At 42.8% G+C, this 18,358-nt stretch overlaps 1 pseudogene; it reads right to left on the reverse strand.

Annotated features, from left to right (window-relative positions):
- The window catches only part of LOC122925882, a 2,558,103-nt pseudogene that overhangs the window by 2,028,976 nt on the left and 510,769 nt on the right, over positions 1-18,358 (reverse strand).

Below are 18,358 nucleotides of genomic sequence, written 5' to 3' on the forward strand. Positions count from 1 at the left end.
CAAGCTCACGTTCATTAAAATGAACCAGGCATGGATCCAACAGGACTTGTCCGTACCTTGTGCATAATAGACACGTATACCGGCCTTAACCAGCCATTATCATACTACAGCATAATTGCTCATTCTTGCATTTTAGATATTTCACACTCCTTTGGAGTGTACACTAATAAAAAAATTTTATAAAAAATTTAAAATTAAAATCAAATACCAGTGTAGGCTACCTTGTCCTCCTCCACCTCTGCTTCCACCTCCACTGCTACGTCCACCACCTCCTCAATTTCCTTCTCCATATGGACCTCCACCTCATAAATCAATTTATTTATTTTTTGTATGTATTTTATTTTATGTCATTTCACTAATTTGTCTCTTAAATTTTCGGGTGAAATGCACCAATTTTTGGGTGTGATATACCACTGCTATAACTAGTAGACAGGTAAAAAAAAAAAGACTAATTTGTCTGTTACATTTTCGGGTGAAATTCACCAATTTTTGGCTGTGATATACCTCTGCTCTACCTAGTTGACAGCTAAATAAATTTCACTAATTTTAAGTTACATTCTTGGGTTGGCATTTTGCAATTTCTGCCGTGAATAAACCCCTGCTCTGCATAGGTGACAGGGACCGAAGTTTTTTCAAATAATCTGCTCCATTGGTGGGTGACATTAACCCATTTATGACGATGAAAAACCCCTGCTCTGCATAGGTGACAGGGACTTAAGTTTCTAAAATTCACCTTTAATTCGATCCTTCTGCTTTAATAATTTGTCCCACATTTCCGCTTCATCCCATTGCAGCCATTGACCTCCCTTGGATGAGGTCTCCCTTTGTAACGCTCCCTCTCCGGCATGGAACCTTGATTTGCCGATAACTGTGATCAACATGGTAGGCTCAGAAAAGAACATCTAAAGTTGATAGAGAAGATATCCAAATGGATCGTGGACGTCACAGGGACTTGCGATCAGGCAGAAGTTATCCAGAGTCAACAAAGTGGCAGCAGGGCCTCTCCTGGCTAATGTTTCCAAATCCAAAATACCCCAGTGACATTCCATATCATTTTTTATTAATCATTTTAATAAAAGGGCATCTTATGAGTCCTGTATTGTTATTTTTCGTCACTACCTCCCCAAGTCGGGAGAGGGTAGTTACCGTGCGCCCCCTCCTTTCCTTCAATTCTTGTGCTTTAATAATTTGTCCCACATTTCCTCTCGATCACAATTAAACTTTATCTATTGATCTCCCTTGGATGTGGTCTCTCTTTCTCACGCTCCCTCTGCAGCGTAGAACCCTGATTCGCCGCTAACCGTGATCAACATGGTAGGCGAAGAAAAGAACATTGAAAGTTGATAGAGCAGATATCCAATTGGATCGTGAACATCACGGGGATGTGCAACATGGTGGAGTAGTATGTTTGCACACGCCTACATGAACTGACTGATGGGTCTGCCCCCTGCAACTTCTGGGTCTCCAAATTGGGCACATGACCCGAGCTTGCCCTTTACGCCTTGGAGGTGTACAAAGGAAAATGTTTCTGTAACAAGGAAAATGAAGGAGAAGGACCTCAGTTAGGAAAGAAGACTAATGAATCTTTTGACGCATGTGTCTTTACAGAGGAAGAGGTTCTAAGTCAACTGTCTAAAATTAATACAAATAAGTCACAGGGACCTGATGGGATACACCCAAAGCTATTAAAAGAGCTCAGCGGTGAACTAGCAAAACCATTAACAGATTTATTTAACCAATCACTGGCAACAGGAGTCGTCCCAGATGATTGGAAATTAGCAAATGTTGTGCCCATTCACAAGAAAGGTAGTAAGGAGGAATCGGGCAACTATAGGCCAGTAAGCCTGACATCAATAGTGGGGAAATTAATGGAAACCATACTTAAGGAGAGGATTGTGGACCATCTAAAATCCCATGGATTGAAAGATGAAAAAAAAACATGGCTTTACTTCAGGGAGATCATGTCAAACTAATCTTATTGATTTTTTTGATTGGGTGACTAAAATAATAGATGGATGAGGTGCAGTAGACATCGCTTATCTAGACTTTAATAAGGCTTTTGATACTGTCCCACATAGAAGGCTTATCAATAAAGTGCAGTCTTTGGGCTTGGACTCCCATATTGTTGAATGGATTAGGCAGTGGCTGAGGGACAGACAACAGAGGGTTGTAGTCAATGGAGTATATTCAGACCAAGGTCTTGTTACCAGTGGGGTACCTCAGGGATCTGTTCTGGGACCCATATTGTTTAATATCTTTATCAGCGAAATTGCAGAAGGCCTCAATGGTAAGGTGTGTCTTTTTGCTGATGATACAAAGATTTGTAACAGGGTTGATGTTCCTGGAGGGATACACCAAATGCAAACGGACTTAGGAAAACTAGAGGAATGGTCAAAAATCTGGCAACCAAAAATTAATGTTGATAAGTGCAAGATAATGCACCTGGGACGTAAAAACCCAAGAGCAGAAAATAAAATCAGTGATACAGTCCTAACCTCAGTATCTGAGGAAAGGGATTTAGGGATCATTATTTCAGAAGACTTAAAGGTAGGCAGACAATGTCACAGAGCAGCAGGAAATGCTAGCAGAATGCTTGGGTGTATAGCAAGAGGAATTACCAGTAGAAAGAGGTAGGTGCTCATGCCGCTCTACAGAGCACTAGTGAGACCTCATTTGGAGTATTGTGCTCAGTACTGGAGACCATATCTCCAGAAGGATATTGATACTTTGGAGAGAGTTCAGAGAAGAGCTACTAAATTGGTACATGGATTGCAGGATAAAACTTACCAGGAAAGATTAAAGGAACTTAACATGTATAGCTTGGAAGAAAGATGAGACAGAGGGGATATGATAGAAACTTTTAAATACATAAAGGGAATCAACAAGGTAAAAGAGGAAAGAATATTTAAAAGAAGAAAAACTGTTACAAGAGGACATAGTTTTAAATTAGAGGGGCAAAGGTTTAAAAGTAATATCAGGAAGTATTACTTTACTGAGAGAGTAGTGGATGCATGGAATAGCCTTCCTGCAGAAGTGGCAGCTGCAAATACAGTGAAGGAGTTTAAGCATGCATGGGATAGGCATAAGGCCATCCTTCATATAAGATAGGGCCAGGGGCTATCCATAGTATTTAGTATATTGGGCAGACTAGATGGGCCAAATGGTTCTTATCTGCCGACACATTCTATGTTTCTATGTTTCTATGTACTGCAGCCAGTGTATTGTCTGAACGTGTGTTTAGAACGACTGGAGGGGGTTATCACAGGTTAGATTTCCCAATGTTTTGGGGTGTACCCTAATTTAAAAAAATAAAAATACATTTAAAACCAAAAAGCAGTATAGGCTACCTCCTCCTCCACCGCTGCTTCCACCTACACCGCCACATCCACCGCCTCCTCAACCTCCAACTCCATATTGACCTCATCCTCCTAGATCAAAATTATATATTTTTTCTTTTTATATATTTTTATGTTTTTTAAAGTAATTTCCCTATCCACATTTGTTTGCAGAGCACTTGCCATGCTCTTAACCATATTTTGATGCCATTTACAGCCCTCTAGCCCTTTCCATGACATTTTTACAGCCATTTTAGTGCTCAAAAGTTTGGGTCCACATTGACTTCAATGGGGTTCGGGTTCGGGGTCAAGTTTGGGTCAAGTTCGGGTCCCGAACCCAAACTTTTTTGTGAAGTTCAGCTGAACCCGTTGAACCTGTGTCCACTCAACTCTAGTAGTGACTTATCACATGGAGCAAAAATCAAGGCATGTTGAAATTCAACACACCCAAAGCCTTTTTTTTCCCACCCATATCTGCTGTCCCTTACATGATATTTCTATTAGGTTAATTTCAGCAGGAGCAACCACATTTTTTCAAATGTGTTCAGTAAGGATGAGCAATTCAATTGTTAACAAATTAGAATCATTACACATTTCACAAAAAAAATCATCCTCAAAATGAGGATTTTGGACAAGGCACCTAAAATTTCTCACAACAGCAGTTTACTGTCCATGTTGGTTGGCAAAAGAAGGGAAGAAATAGAAGAAAGTTCACATGATACCAGGAGGATGTGTGGGGGAGGCCCTGATTGGCTCAGAGGCTTACAGACAGCCGGGATCAGCTAATCGGGGGGCAACAGGCAGGAAGGTGCCTGTGCAGAATAAGCAGAATGACATTTTGCATTGTATTTGCAACTTGGAAAAATGATTTTGTGAATGTTCCAGTTTTGTGCGTATTTGTTTCTAATCTTTATTTTCATATGAAAATTGTAGATTCAAACTGAAGGCATCAAAACTATGAATTAACACATGTGGAATTATATACATAACAAAAAAGTGTGAAACAACTGAAAATATGTCATATTCTAGGTTCTTCAAAGTAGCCACCTTTTTCTTTGATTACTGCTTTGCACACTCTTTGCATTCTCTTGATGAGCTTCAAGAGGTAGTCACCTGGAATGGTCTTCCAACAGTCTTGAAGGAGTTCCCAGAGATGCTTAGCACTTTTTGGCCTTTTTGCCTTCACTCTGCGGTCCAGCTCACCCCAAACCATCTCGATTGGGTTCAGGTCCGGTGACTGTGGAGGCCAGGTCATCTGGCGCAGCACCCCTTCATGGTCAAATAGCCCTTACGCAGCCTGGAGGTGTGTTTGGGGTCATTGTCCTGTTGAAAAATAAATTATGGTCCAACTAAACGCAAACCGGATGGAATAGCATGCCGCTGCAAGATGCTGTGGTAGCCATGCAGGTTCAGTATGCCTTCAATTTTGAATAAATCCCCAACAGTGTCACCAGCAAAGCACCCCCACACCATCATACCTCCTCCTCCATTCTTCACGGTGGGAACCAGGCATGTACAGTCCATCCGTTCACCATTTCTGCGTCGCACAAAGACACGGTGGTTGGAACCAAAGATCTCAAATTTGGACTCATCAGATCAAAGCACAGATTTCCACTGGTCTAATGTCCATTCCTTGTGTTCTTTAGCCCAAACAAGTCTCTTCTGCTTGTTGCCTGTCCTTAGCAGTGGTTTCCTAGCAGATATTCTACCATGAAGGCCTGATTCGCACAGTCTCCTCTTAACAGTTGTTCTAGAGATGTGTCTGCTGCTAGAACTCTGTGTGGCATTGACCTGGTCTCTAATCTGAGCTGCTGTTAACCTGCGATTTCTGAGGCTGGTGACTCGGATGAACTTATCCTCCGCAGTAGAGGTGACTCTTGTACTTCCTTTCCTGGGGCAGTCCGCATGTGAGCCAGTTTCTTTGTAGCGCTTGATGGTTTTTGTGACTGCACTTAGGGAGATTTTTAAAGTTTTCCCAATTTTTCGGACTGACTGACCTTCATTTCTTAAAGTAATGATGGCCACTCGTTTTTCTTTACTTAGCTGCTTTTTTTTGCCATAATACATATTCTAACAGTCTATTCAGTAGGACTATGAGCTGTGTATCCACCTGACTTCTCCACAACGCAACGGATGGTCCCAACCCCATTTATAAGGCAAGAAATCCCACTTATTAAACCTGACAGGGCACACCTGTGAAGTGAAAACCATTTCAGGTGACTACCTCTTGAAGCTCATCAAGAGAATGCCAAGAGTGTGCAAAGCAGTAATCAAAGCAAAAGGTGGCTACTTTGAAGAACCTAGAATATGACATATTTTCATTTGTTTCACACTTTTTTGTTATGTATATAATTCCATATGTGTTAATTCATAGTTTTGATGCCTTCAGTGTGAAATCTACAATTTTCATAGTCATGACTATAAAGAAAACTCTTTGAATGAGAAGGTTTGTCCAAACTTTTGGTCTGTACTGTACATAAAAATCCAGATTAAATATATTGAGGCAATACTGATGGTATATCATCAGGAATTCATGCATATTCCAGAACTTGGATTTTAATATGCTCATGTGAAAGTGGCCATATACTGGTGATAGGAACAGTATAAGAATATTATTGGGAGATAGCTGGAGAAAAATTAGGGAATTTGGTGTATAAGAGGTGTAATCAGGGAAAGAGAGTGAAGGAGTAAAAACTGTTCACTATCAGGTATATTTGGTGGCAAGCTACTGTCATCTCAGATTACAGATTCCTGCAAAAACAGGCACTTTTTAAAGTGCATACTTCCGTACAAACTACATTCTGTCAAGCACTGAGGAATCACCCCATCCCTTTTTTTTTTCTAGAAACCAGTTTCTATTTACCATTTGTAATTCAGCATCTCATTGCATTATAGCCTTGTTGCTGAACACATTGTATATTGCTACAAGATAAAGGTTGGATAAGATACAGCAGTAAATGCATTTCACATCAATTATACAAATTATAACCTTGTTACTGAAGTAAACTGTTTCATAGTTTCTAGTTCAAAAGACATCTCACATCACTGCAATAATATTGCATTGTCACACCTGAGTGTGTTATTCTGCGAAGAAAACATTTATCTATTTTACCAGCAATAATAATACGGTAATCATAATGCCATTATGATATCTGCGTTACTGAATACGTTGTACATTGCTGCAAGATAAGGGTCGGATTGGATATAGCAGCAAACACATTACTGTAGAGGAGTACGTTAAAGCCTGTTTCACTAAAAAATTGCATTATTACCATAGTAAATTGTGAATGCCAGTGTGCAGTGTGTTTGTGGAAGGGTAGGGATTCTGGCCATTTAATTGAGCCTCTGTCTTTGAATTACAGAAAAAAAAGTTAACATTTTGGTAGTACCATTTAATAATCTGTGTGTACCAAACTCGTGACTTTTCATTTATAGGACTCATGTTAAAACGACTGGAAAATGGAAGAGTGCAAAACTAAAGACCCACGCCTTGTGCTCCCAGTCAGAATGTGGGTAGTAGCATCACTAGTCATCTAGCTAGCAGAAGCAGTAGGCCATAGTTCTCCCTGGCCTCCTAAAGGCGCCACATTATTATTAAAGGGACCCTGCATCAGAGTGAATTTGGTGGAGAGGGGAGGAAAGCTCGCCTCCCTGGGCTCTTTAGAGCTGTAATCCATACAATTAAAACTGCTTTTGCAGGAAATACACTACAGACATACGCAACATAATGGTATGTCTAGCATGCTTGGACAATGTTCTGGTGGCCATTGCTGATAGTTTAATGGGTAAAAATTTGGTGACAGACTCCCTTTTGAGGACAAAGAGGATGAGACTGTCCATCCTCTTCTCAGTCACAGCATGAGTTCACCTCTGAGTTCGACACTGTTCCTTGCAACCCACAGTGGTGGCAGTAGGGGAAGTGTGTCACGGACATTCCCATGGCAGGTGCCAGGAGATCAGAGAGACTGGCCACTTATGTGCTAAATTGACAAGTTCACTGTGGATCTTATTGTGTCTGTGTTTTGGTGAATACCACAACCCTTGCTTCAGGTGTTGCTTGTTGGTAATTTACTTTTCCCATAAGTAGCTGCTTCTCACTCTTGGAGGTGTGGTTTATAGATTTTCTTCCTGCTTTCTAACTAGCTGGTCGGTTGTACTCTGTGGTGCTTCTGGAGTTGCCAGTTTTCGTTTTTCAGATAAGTATTGTCTTTTTTTATTGTTTTGTGCTTGTTAAATTCCCTATTGTTTGTATCTGGGCCTGAGACAGAGACTTCAATTCATCCAGGAACGGGTTGTCTCTGGTCCTAACCTCATTTCAGGGCCTTATAGGCATATAAGGGCCTAGGTATACAGCATATGAATATTCCTACCTTCAAGGTCTATTCATATTGATAGGTAGTTAGGGCCCGGATCAGGGTTATTTAGGAGGTGACCTGTTTCTTCCCTAGTTTCCAGGCCCAGTTACTGTTCCTCTTCCCTCCTGTGTTTAGTGTGGAGTTTTCCCCCCCACACTGATCGTGACACACTGGTAGCAACAGTGGCATTTGGGTCAAATACAGAGCAGGGAATATTAAGGTAGCCCCAGAAACTCATGATGACATGGCAGTCTTATAAAAGGGTAAGGACTATGATGGTAATTGTGTATTGGACAGGACCTGGGAGCGAATAAGGATGCTGAAGAAGAGGTAGCATAAGAGGGAAGTGGTGGAAGAGGCATCAATAAAGTATAGATGCAACATATGGCCAGAACCTCTCATAAACTCCCAGGGCCCGATTTGCTTCTATTATGGTAAGCCAGGGAACTGGTAAGGCTGCTAATACTGTGGGTGCAGCCTCAAAACATGGTTGAGAAAGTGGGCTGCATATTACAATTGTCCCTGTGCAACAAGGTGAACGCCATAATAAACACCTGAAGCAGCTGTTATTGGCAGGGACTAGTGTTGATCGAGCACCAAAGTGCTCTGTTGCTCTGGCCGAACACATCGGGATCCTCGGGTGCTCTGCCAAGCACCCGAGTATAATGGAAACCTATGGGAGAACCCGAGCATTAAACCAGGCACCCCCTGCTCTGAAGAGAGGAAGGTGCCTGGTTTATAGGAAAAGGTCAGAAATTTATGGAAACACCACCGGAATGGTTTGGGAACAGCATGGGGAGGATGTCTGGATGCACCTTGGACTCCCAGGTCGCTGCAGGGAATGATGTTGTCTGAGTAGTACACCACTTTTACAGACTGACAATAATATGCACCAAACCGAAGCTAAAATTGATTTTAGAGGAAAAAAATTTAGGAAACATTATTTCCTGTATATTTCCTTGTATATAAAGTGCAAGTGCTGCCAAAATTTACAAGGAAGAGGCACTCCGATACAACCTGTATATCACATAAAGGAGGGTCTCATTCACATTGTGGTACAATAGTTCAGGTAGTGGGACTTCTGTACTCATAAAGCCTATGCACTAAGTGAAAGGGCTGCTAAAAATTGCAAGGAACTGGCACTCCAATACATCCTTTGTTACACATAAAGGAGGGCAGTCTACACACCTTTGAACATTATGATTGATGGCCTGCTGGTGAAAAACATTTAGAGCAAGGGCCTGCTGATCTGACCATCTAAAACATTATGGGAGAGGGCCTGCTGACGCTTTGGTGTGGTGACTCTAGATAACCTGGGCCTGATCAAACGTCCCAGTGACGGCAACGATTTATTTGGATGTCTGCCCTATCAACTTTCAATGTTATTTTTCAGCGCAAACCGTGGTGACCACTGGTAACGGGGAATCATGGTTTGATTCTGGAGAGCTACGGCTACCACATCCAAGCAAGGCAGCATGCAGGCATATTACCTATTAGGTATAATTAGTTGAGGGCCTGCTGGTGAGCTGACCCTGTAAAAGATTTTAGGTGCGGGCCTGCAGTTGAGCTTAACCTGTAAAAGATTTTAGTTGCGGGCAGGTGAGCTGACCCTCTAAAACATTGCGGTATATGAAAGTGCCTTCAGGAGAGCTGACCCTGTAAAAGATTGTAGGTGAAGGCCTGCTGGTGAGCTGACCCTGTAAAACATTATATGCGAGGGCCTGCTAGTGAGCTGACCCTTTAAAAAATTGTATGCAAGGGCCTGCAGATGAGCTGACCCTGTAATAGATTTTAGGTGCAGGCCTGCGGGTGAGCTGACCCTGTAAAACATTATATGCAAGGACCTGCTGGTGAGCTGACCCTGTAAAACATTATATGCAAGGACCTCCTGGTGAGCTGACCCTCAAAAAAATTATATGCCAGGAACTGCTGGTGAGCTGACCCTGTAAAACTTTGTAGATGGGGGCCTGCTAGTGGTGCTGACCCTGTAAAACATGATATGCAAGGGCCTGCTGGTGAGCTGACCCTCTAAAAAATTATATGCCAGTAACTGCTGGTGAGCTGACCCTGTAAAACTTTGTAGGTGGGGGCCTGCTGGTGAGATGACCCTATAAAACATTATATGCATGGGCCTGCTGGTGATCTGACTCCATAAAAAATTATATGCGAGGGCCTGCTGGTGAGCTGACCCTCTAAAAATGTATATACGAGGGCCTGGAGCTTAGCTGACCCTGAAAAACATATGTGAAGGGCATATATGTGGGGGCATTATATGCGATGAAAAAGCATGTTGATATGATGGAAGGGGAGAAGGAGGATGAGAAAAGGAAGATTCAACCATATACCCTTGTTTTTGGTGGAAGGGGTGCTGTTTGTGCCCTAAGCATTTCAGCTTCAGCACGGCCTGTTGCTGCTTCCCCACTGCAGTGCTCCACTGCTTTCAGCTATTGACTGATGACTGACTGGTGCTGCACGCAGATTATCCGGAGGTAAAAGTGGAGGAGGAGGCGAGGAGGAGAAGTGAGGGTTGGAGCCACTAACGTTGGTGCTGGTGGAAACTCTGATCGACATAGGGCCCACAATCCTTTGCGTCGGTAGCACCTTTGCCATCCCAGGGTACAACTTGCTCCCGGGCTCCACACCATTCACCCAGTGTGCTGTCAGGGAAATGTAGCATCCCTGGCCGAATGCACTTGTCCATGTGTTTGTGGTTAAGTGGACCTTCCCAGTAACTGCGTTGGTCAGGGCACGTGTGATGTTATGGAACACATGTTGGTGTAAGGCAGGCATGGCATGTGTAACGTGGGACGGCTCCCGTCATCAGGCTGCGGAAGGCCTCAGTGTCCAAAAGCCTAAATGGCAACATTTCCAGGGGCAGTAATTTGGAAAGCTGCGCATTTAGTGCTATGGCCTGTGGGTGGGCGGCTGGGTATTTGCACTTGCGTTCAAATGCCTGGAGTAAGGACATTTGTACGCTGCGCTGGGACACGGAAGTGGATGTGGTCGCTGATGGTGCTTGCAAAGGTCCAGGTGGAGGGCGGGATGCATCCAGGCCTGCATCTTGTACAGGAAATTGGTCAGCACGTAACACAGGGGAAGAGGAAGCAGTGGTGTGACCCGCAGACACAGATTGTAGACCCAGGCGTTCGGCCCACCTATTATGGTGCTCTGATGCCATGTGGCGGATCATGCTGGTGGTGGTGAGGTTGCTAGTGTTCACACCCCTGCTCATTTTTTGTATGGCACAGGTTGCCAATTACAATTCTTTTGTCATCCGCACTTTCATCAAAAAGCGCCAGACTGCGGAATTCCTACCCCTTGGAAAGGGAGATTTCCGCAAGGGTGTACTCCGGGGAACTGTTGCAGGCCTGTTTGGTGTGGCCCGCCTTCTCCCTTTTGCGGCCACCCTTCTCCCAATGACTCTTCCAGTCTGTTGCTGTGAAGCAGATCCCTCCCCCTTTGTACTGCTGTCCACCTTTCCAGGTTGGGTCAGTGACTTCTTAATCCACCACCTCCTCTTCCACTTCTTCACTCTGCTCATCCTCCTGACTTGTTGACCTAACCACTACCTCAGTGATTGACAACTGTGTGTCATCCTGTTCATCAACCTCTTGAGACAGTAATTGCCGTTGAATTATTGGCAACTGTGTCTCATCATCATCCACCTCATTAAACAGTAATTGCCGTTCCCCACCATCATCTTCTTGTGATTGTGGATGCTCAAGAGTTTGGGAACAGGATCGGTCCCTCTGCAAGCGTGCTTGGTGAGAGGGCCAAATCAAGGAATGGTGCTGAAAACAGCTCCTCGGAATATCCGAGTGTGGGATCACTTGTTTGTCCAGACTCTCCATGGTGGGAGGAAGGAGGATCAGGGTGAGGATTGGGTTGAGCAGACTCTTGGGTTGAGACTGGACTTGGTGGAAGACAGGGTGGTGCTTAAGAGACTGGAAGCATTATCTGCTGCAATCCAACCGACCACCTGGTAACACTGGTCTGACTTAAAGAGTGGTGTCCTGCACTGCCCTGCAAACTAGGATATGGAAGTGTATGCGCAAACAAATTTAAAAATGTATTTGTGATGTGGAAATGTCACACAGGAGATATCCCGCAGATAATGTCAATACTGTCACCAGAAGCTAATGAAAAATGACAGGGAATGTCACAGGTATTTGGCATGAGGAAACCTTATACAGGAGAGGTACCACCGGTAATGTCACTGTCCATAGCATCTAAGCAAAAAAGTACACTGTATGTCACAGATAAATTTTTTAAGCACACACGTTACACTTTAGATGTGTCCCTGGTTATCATGCCCTGTTCAGGTTATGTGTGGAGGTCTGCCAGGTTAGCAGCACGTGTATAGCCTTTTGGTATTTTTTTGGAGGTGAGCTGTGTCCGTCTCCCTTCAGGTGCACTGGGTGGGGTCACGGGTATGAGTTTAAATTACACCCACTCCCAGTGTCCTGTGTGGGTTAAAGCTTTTGTCTTGCTCAGAGGAAGGAAGGAAGAATTTGCTGTTCCTGCTCAGTACAAGATAAGTTGGTTTTGTTTTTCTTGTGATTGTCTGTCTAGGTGCCTGGCCCCTCCATGTCCTGAGGGAGCAGGCTGCTTCTTTCCCCCTTTCACCATCTTAGGGATTTTAGAGAATCTTCAGTCTAGGCACGGGGACACGTTCATTCCTACCTTCAGGGTCTGAACGTGGGCATAGAAGTCTAGGGAGAGCTGGTAGGGATTTGTCAGGAGGTGACTTTCATCCCCAGCTTCTTGCCTAGACACTTGATTAGTTGTATTCTGTGTATCTTGTATCCTGTACAGCGTGGCACTGGTAGTGTCACTGTCAGAAGCGGACACCGTCTAATGAAAAAGTGCACTGTATGTCACAGATACATTTTCTAAACTCACACATTACCCTGGAAATGTGCTCCTGATAATGTCACTGTCAGAAGCGAACACCGTCTATTGACAAAGTACACTGTATGTCACAGATAAATTTTTGAAGCGCACACGTTACACTGCAGATGTGGCACTGGTTATGTCACTGTCAGAAGCGGACACCATCTACAGAAAAAGTACACTGAATGTCACAGATATTTTTTGGATGCGCACACTTTACACTGGAGATATGGCACAGCTAATGTCACTGTCTGCAGCGGACACCATCTGCGCTCACACCTGCCTGCTGCCATTCCTGAGCAAGCTCTGCACTGGTGGCACGCCAATCCTGCAGCTGAATCCTTTTTAGGAGACGATCCTGGCACTTGCTGGACTTTCTTGGACGCCCTGAAGCCTTCTTAACAAGAATTGAACCTCTTTTCTTGAAGTTCTTGATGATCCTATAAATTGTTGATTGAGGTGCAATCTTAGTAGCCACAATATCCTTGCCTGTGAAGTCATTTTTATGCAATGCAATGATGGCTGCACGTGTTTCTTTGCAGGTCACCATGGTTAACAATGGAAGAACAATGATTTCAAGCATCACCCTCCTTTTAACAGGTCAAGTCTGCCATTTTAACCCAATCAGCCTGACATAATGATCGTCAACATTCTCACCTGAGTTAACAAGACGATTACTGAAATGATCTCAGCAGGTCCTTTAATGACAGCAATTAAATGCAGTGGACAGTTTTTTGGGGGATTAAGTGCAATGTGCATGTATAAATGCAGGCAGGCATTCTGCCCATGCTAAGACATAATTTTTGGACATTTGTGCAGAACAAGAAATTTTTCCTTCTGACACACATTTTTGTTTCTATAAACAGGAGCAGGGATCTACTCCCGTTAATGCATAATTATTGGACGCTTTGTCCCATAAAACTGTTTGTGTTTAAAGAGCTTCTGTCACCCCACTAAACATTTTTATTTTTTTTTTTGTGTGTACTTATAATCCCTATACTGTAATACATAATGTAATTAATCATTTTAGTTCAGTAGATTCTGCTAAAAACGTACTTTTATAATATGCTAATTACCTGTCTACCAGCTAGTAGGGCGGCTACTTGCTGGTAGCAGCCGCATCCTCCTATCCAAAAGACGCCCCCTCTGCATGTTGATTGACAGGGCCAGCGAACGCGATTGTCCTCTGGCTGGCCCTGTCTGCTATCAAGATCTCGCGCCTGCACCGTAACGGTATTCAGTCGGCGCAGGCGCACTGAGAGGCGGACGCTCACTCGGCCACTCAATTCTTAATGCGCCTGCGCCGATGACATCATCAAGTACTCCCGGAAGAGAAGACGCCAGCGATGCCAGCGTCCTCTCTTCCGTACACAAAAAAAACAGTTTAGTGGGGTGACAGAAGCCCTTTAAACATCTTCTGTACCTGATAAGGGACAATTTTTGAAAGTTTTCTAATATGAAAAAGCATCACACTTGCAATTGCACAGTGTGCGTTTAAACACATTGGGGAACATTTATCATTTATTGATACATTTGTTGCAAATGTAAACATTCTGCACATATAAAAACACTTCAGAGACACGTCACATTATGGAGCAGATCCACAGCACTTAGCCAAATTCTTAACTATGTTTCTTGCTACAAAAATGGGAAGTCAACATCAAAATCGAACACTACAGCCATGCCATCTCTAAACAAGGTTGCACGAGAGGAGGGAGTTGCTTGGTTAAGGGAAGGGGGGAAGTCAAATAATTTGCTGTGGGGCCCAGTCAGTTCTGCTTAGGCCACTGTGTCAAGATGTAAAATTAAACAAAGCTACATAATAACAAAGGCACATATCCATGCCATATCACATGGCCATATGAAATGCTGAAGACCTTACTTTCATGCATTAAAAAAATTACATAGCATTTTGTGTTCCTTTCCGCTGAGCAATTATTCATTGATGCATAGGATCAACACAAAGTAGCCACAACCTCGCTGTTAGTAACGCTAAAATGTTGACCTATCTGAGGTAGTTGTGAATGTTGTGATTTCTGATATACCCAGCTGTTGGAGCTGTATAAAGCAAGGGTGCCAACTAGTATTGACATAGATGTGAGAAAATTAAAGCCACAATGTTACCAATTTTATTGTAGATATTATAATATGTATTGTAGATATTGCCATTATAATTTCACACATTCATGCATATACATATATAAAAATGGTTTCAAATTTATATTATATCCCATCAGGTACACCTGAAACTGTGTATGGTTAACCCTTAGACGCACAGTGGGCATTATAGCCTCCAAGTCTCTGCTGTTTCAAACAGCAGAGGCCTGGAGCTAATGCCTGCAACTGGCAATAATACCGATCGTAAGTATTTAACCCTTTAGGGCATGGCTTTAAAGCATTGGCATGGCATCTAAACTGCGAAAAACTCAGAAGTGTTCATTTTTCGGGAAAAACATTCCTTTGTTCTAATATGCTGAGTCTGTCTGAAGAGACCAGCTTATCCGAGCTGCAGGTCCTATGGAGGCCTACAGGTGGAACTTAGACTATAACATGTAAAATCGAATTCCACTATTTTTTTCCAATTCCACCTCATTTGGAGATTTTTCCCCGCTTCCCACTATATTATATGCCACATTAAAAAGTGTTATTAGAAACTACATGTCACACAAAAAACAAGCCCTTATACGGCTATGTGGATGGAAAACTGAAAAAGCTATTGCTTTCTGTAGACAGGGAAGAAAAATGAAAACGCAAAAAAACCCTCAGGTATTTAAGGGGTTATTAGACAGCTAAAGGTGCATTCACATAAGCGTATGTATTTTGTGGGCCACCAAATGCAGATCTGCAAAAAATATAGATGACGTCTGTGTGACTTCCGGGTTTAATCAGTTTTTCTTTGCGAAACCATTGTAACAATACCTATCCTTAAAATAGGGCATGTTTTATCATTTTTGCAGGGCTATGGAACTGACATAGAGAAGCAGACACAAGACAGTGTGCTGTCCGTAATTTTTTATTTTGTGTCACTCTGAGAGCCATAACAAGTTTAAAAAAAACTTCATGTCACTGTGCAGTACTGATGGACGAACATTGTCTGGAAGGGTTCGCGAACGTGATCGCGAACGCAATCAAATGTTTGCGAAAGGCAAGTTTGCGGCGGGCCCCATTTACTTTAATGGCAAGAGAACCTGAAAAACCTTCAGCTAATATTTGAAGCCACCATATACTTAGTAGAAGTGTACAAATAGTCCCACAACATGGACAGTGACATACTAGAGGGGGATCAATGACAAAAACTCCAACAAAAAATATGTATCTTAATCAGGGGACATTTTTATGTGTAAAGGGAAATTCTCTGAAATGTGCCCTGTTGCAGCCTAGAATTTATTTTATTTTAGGCTACTGCAGTACAGGCCATAAAAATTAGGGATTCACCTGACATAAAAGAAATTCTGATTATGTGGCTCGAGGTACATTATGCGGTAAATGGATACAAATTTTACTGTAGGCCACTGGACTACAGGCCCTAAACATTAGGTATTCACCGGACAGAAAAGATCAAGTGATTATGTGGCCGGAGGTATATTACACGGTCAATGGATATCAATTTTACTGTAGGCCAGTACAAATACAAGTCAAATACATATGTTTAAAAGAACTAAAAATATAATATTGGATTAAAAACCTGGCTAACAAAATCCCCCCTCTTGAAAAAAACCCTAATGAAAATAGCTGAAATTCGATTATAACACGTGGTCGTCACTGGTGTTGAAATCCTCCGAGGCCGCAACAATTATTAATTTAGCGTACATAAAAGAACAAGTATGTATGTGGCTGGAGCTAGATTACACGGTCATTGGATATCAATTTTACAGCAGGGCAGTGTACTACAGGTGCCAAAAATTATACATTTAGCGTACATAAAAGAACAAGTAAATATGTGGCTGGAGTTAGATTACACGGTCATTGGATATCAATTTTCCAGCAGGCCAGTGTACTACAGGCCCCCAAAAGTATGCATTCAGTGTACATAAAACAACAAGTAAGTATGTAGCTGGAGTTAGATTACACGTTCATTGGATATCAATTTTCCAGCAGGCCAGTGTACTATAGGCCCCAAAAATTATGCATTCAGCGTACATAAAAAAGTAAGTAAGTGACTGAAGGTAGATTACACGGTTATTGGATATCAATTTTTCAGCAGGCCAGTGTACTACAGGCCCCAAAAATTATGCATTCAGTGTACATAAAAGAACAACTAAGTATGTGGCTGAAAGTAGATTATACGGTCATTGGATATCAATTTTCCAACAGACTAGTGTACTACAGGACTTCAACAGATAAAAAATTTCCAGCACGTAGTTGAATAAAAAACTTGCACAGTCTTTATTTCATATCCATCAGGTGCACACAGTGCAGTGGACAAAGTATCCCAACACCTCCCATCAGACCGATGTTTCGAGCCGGCAGGCTCTTAATCATGATCTGAAAACTGCCCGAGTTTGAGCGTACTTGTAAAACTCCACCTCCAATCAGGTGAAAAAAGGAAAGGGAGGAAAAAAGAGAGGGGGAGGATGGAGGAGGGGGGAAAAAAGAAAAAAGAAAAGCACAGGTGACTGGGAGGGCAGTCCAAACAAAGCTCCAACTGGAGAAGCTCCTACAGGCCCCAAAAATTATGCATTCAGCGTACATAAAAGAAAAAGTAAGTAAGTGGCTGAAGGTAGATTACACGATCATTGTATATCAATTTTCCAGCAGGCCAGTGTACTGTAGGCCCCAAAAATTATGCATTCAGCGTACATAAAAGAACAAATAAGTAAGTGGCTGAAGGTAGATTACACGGTCATTGGATTTCAATTTTCAAGGCCAATACACATACAGGTCAAATACATGTCTAAAAGAACTAAAAATATAAAATTGGATTAAAAACATGGCTAACGAAATCCCCCCTCTTGAAAAAAACCCTAATGAAAATAGTTGAAACACATGGTCGTCACAGGTGTTGAATTCCTCCGTGGCCCAAAATATAGGCATTCAACAGAAAGAAAAGGCGTTTTATGCCACTGTATTCACCTAAGACAGGGACCATTATTTGTTCTGAGTGCTGGCAGATATTTGTGGGCTGGCATGAGGAAATGTAATTAAACATGGTTGTCACAGGTGTTGAATTCCTCCGAGATCAATGCCTCATTTATTTTTTGAAATGTGAGGTAGTCCATCCTGTTTTGAGGTAGGCAAGTGCGCTTATCGGTCACGATCCCCCCTGCTAATCTGAATGTCCTTTCGGACAGGACACTGGTTGAGGGGCAAGCCAAGAGTTCCATGGCAAATATTGCCAACTCTGGCCACAGGTCAAGCCTGCACAATCAGTAGTCCAGGAGTTCCTCGCTTCTCAGTGTCCACATTGTCCTTTAACCCGATGTTGTCGGATACCTGCTGGTCTAGGCATTCCCTGAGGCTGGATCTGGAGGGCGGCTGTCATTGGGTTGGCTGCAAGAGTGATCTCATATCCGAAGTGAACAACACATCTTCAAACCACCCTCTTTCTGCATGCACTGTTGTTATGGTACCCGCAACTGTTTCATTGTGAGTGGCAATTCCTCTGCCAGCGCCCACAAAAGCAGAATGCAGCATTTATTGAAGAAAGGCTTAAAATTCGGCATTCTAACAGCCCTCTGTGATCCTGTAACATGTCTGCCTTTTTGTGTTTGCACTGGGGGTCCAAGTACGTTGCCACCCAGTACTGGTCCTTGCCCTTTGCTTTTTATTCGGGGG

The sequence above is a fragment of the Bufo gargarizans genome, chromosome 2 (genome assembly GCF_014858855.1).
Source record: "Bufo gargarizans isolate SCDJY-AF-19 chromosome 2, ASM1485885v1, whole genome shotgun sequence".
NCBI classification, from domain to species: domain Eukaryota; kingdom Metazoa; phylum Chordata; class Amphibia; order Anura; family Bufonidae; genus Bufo; species Bufo gargarizans.